The sequence below is a fragment of the Amblyomma maculatum genome, chromosome 5 (assembly GCF_055883805.1).
Source record: "Amblyomma maculatum isolate TAMU_Amacu chromosome 5, ASM5588380v1, whole genome shotgun sequence".
NCBI classification, from domain to species: domain Eukaryota; kingdom Metazoa; phylum Arthropoda; class Arachnida; order Ixodida; family Ixodidae; genus Amblyomma; species Amblyomma maculatum.
In genome coordinates this window covers 89,948,977-89,951,929 of record NC_139348.1, presented here as the reverse complement: position 1 = coordinate 89,951,929, position 2,953 = coordinate 89,948,977, and the positions used below count along the sequence as shown (strand labels likewise).

Below are 2,953 nucleotides of genomic sequence, written 5' to 3'. Positions count from 1 at the left end.
CCGCAGGCAGCGCCACGTGATGATGGGGATGGTATGTACAAGTGAAAAAAAAAGATAAATGGAAGGCTCACAATATGCTGAAGCACTCGGCTTTAAAGTTTCAGAATATGTTCCCTTTTTACTACATGTCAAATTCATGATGTCCGTGAAGAATTCGCGTATGCGCTCACTGTGCTCAGCTTTTTCAAGTTTCATGCATCCATTCCTTTTCCTTAAGAAATGAAATGCCACGAGGTATATCCGCTCAAAATTGTGTCTGCGTTTAATTATTTATTCCTGTATTCGTAATTATTTATTCGTTTATTCCACAAAAATTGTCTCCAAAGTCGCAGATGTATATGTGTGTGAAAAGGTTGGTGACATCGACATCTGTTCCCCATCGTCGCTCTTCACTTGCTTATAGAGCGTTGTTCGTTTTGATGGAGACACGTTTGCACTCGGAAAGTAAGAACTTTTCGAAATGTATGCCTTCGTTAATATATCGTCAATGGACCACTACAATCTGGTTGAACAGTTTCTATGAATATAGATAAACAGCAGGAAATTCCTTGAATGAATTTCTGCGCTATGGCGGGCCTTCAGTATTATATTGAAAGCGAGGGAAATGTGTTATAAGAACGCAATTATACTTCAGGAACAACATTTTTTACCCATCCAAAAAAAACAAAAACAAAGCAAACATGGCATTTAAAGTATTATCGCAGTTTCTCGCAGAAGCAAACAAATTCTGTACCACCATACACAAGCGCCCTCGTCCGCGGTTAGAGCGAATTGATCAAAACCTCTCCATTGCTGAGGTATAGATGGCGCCACAATATTAAGAAATTAAGTCACAGGATCTCGCTGCGTTCTTCCGTTAGCACTTTTCAACACGCATGACATTCGCAACTAGGATTTCAGCAGCAGCTCTCCTTGTTTATCTTGTTGTTCACCAAGCCCTACATTTCCTTGTGTTTGCTTGTTGAGAGCTAAACAGTGTACCATAGCTGCGTACCGGTCGTGGTTCAGCCGTATTCTGCTTGTGTTAGAGTCAACGTTAGGGAAGGAGACTGCATTTATCGCATTTTGATCACTGATTGCCCTACATAATCTTAATGACGCGAATGTCAAACCTTCGCAGTTCAGTGGAGGTTTAGCGCTAAATTTTCTTGGCACTAATTAATTATCAACTGGGAGCTTCATGCCATTGCATTTTGAGTTCTCGCTAGCATTAGAAAGTTAGTGCTTTTGGAGGAAATATTAGATCTGTAACTCTCTTGTAGCTGTGACATCGGAGACTGTTACCGAATAACTGTTGATAAAACTTCAAGAATTATTTACCCCATACCACTGTCTGTTTTGATTTCATTGGCTTCTGCATGTCGACCTTTGGTAGATCTGAGGAGGTAATTCTGCAACTGCTGCATGATAAAACAAAGATGCAATGTTTTGAGACGTTTGCTGTTTTTCGAAACACCAAACTTCAACCACATCTGCGGCTACTGTAGTGTTTGTAACCGGCATCTAGCCGAATGTTACCACTCTGTTGGCCACTATGGAAAAAACATGGCGGTTTAACTAACAGGCTCGCTTCATCAGTGTCTCGCCCAATCTAATCAATCGGACCCCATCACAGTATCCGGAAACACTAAGATGGTGTCAGAAGTGCTCTTTTATCTCATGTGAGTACCACTACATCAAGAGTCAGTCCGTCCAATCACCCATCAGCAACAAGCGGCTACCGTCAATCGTAGCCATGGCACATGTGCTCCCTTCCTTCCCAAGTTTTGACCTGCGCGCTACCGACGACAACAATATTGGTCACGAATGGACGAAGTGGATAGAAAGGTTCGAAAACTTTCTTTTAGCTTGCGATATCTCGGCAGATGCACGCAAAAAGCGCTCCTCCTGCACTACGTCGGTGAAGAAGTCTACGACATATATCGCTTGCTCCCCGAGAGTGCTGCGCAATGTGCGATGGCTACAAGCACGACCCAAACCACGCGGAGTACATCGACGCCAGAATACGATGCCGCTCGAGCGAAACTGAATGCATATTTTGCGCCGCGAGTGAACTCAATATTTGCTATCTATAAATTTCGTCAAGCTCAGCAAAACGTTGGTGAGTCACTGGACGCCTTCTACGCGCGCCTCCGGCAGCTTTCTCGCCACTGTAACTTCGAAAACGTCGACGCTGATGTCAAGAACAAAATCATTCTCGCCACAACGTCGTCTCGCCTACGAAAGTATGCTATGCTTCATTCCCTCACGTTACCGGACTTACTTAAGCAAGGAAGAATGCTCGAGGATGTCGAACGGGATGTGTCCGAAATCGAAAAGCACGTCGATAACAATGCGGCGGTGTTCGCAGTACGCAAGGAAGGACAACACCATGGTCAACACCCAAGAAATGAACGACAGATGCCACGGCAGGCCTACACACCGCAGCGACCTCGTGTCTCGTCAGCAGATTGTCGCAACTGTGGCGGCAAGTGGCCTCACCAAGGCGGTCGATCCAGTTGTGCTGCATGGGGCAAGACTTGCAAGGCATGTAACAAGGTTGGTCATTTTGCATGATTCTGTCGCTCAACCAGGAGAACAGTACACGCAGCGGACTGTGACAATGACTCAGACACACAGTTAGCCTGCAGTAAGAATAGTTGAAGTACTAGAGAGCCTGCAGCCACCTGTGACACCAGTCCAAGCAGCGACGAGTACGTTTTTGTTGCCATGACTTTCCCTCAAGCAAGTTCATCTCCAAAGGCTATTGTCACTGTCGACAATGTGCCAGTCACTTTTGTAATCGACACGAGTGCTAACGTGTCAATTGTTGGCGAAAATGACTTCAAGAGCTGTCGCCTAATTGTGAATCTCCAAGAAACATCCATCACAGTGCTCCCATACAAATCAACGTCTCCACTTGAACTTTTGGGCAAAGTCTCTGTTACAATGAGATACAAAGATAAGTGCATTG

General features: G+C 44.8%; 1 pseudogene; it reads left to right on the top strand.

The window, feature by feature from the left end:
• The first annotated feature begins 1,735 nt into the window (after positions 1-1,735).
• LOC146188667 (uncharacterized) lies at positions 1,736-2,556 on the top strand (annotated as a pseudogene).
• Positions 2,557-2,953: the final 397 nt, after the last annotated feature.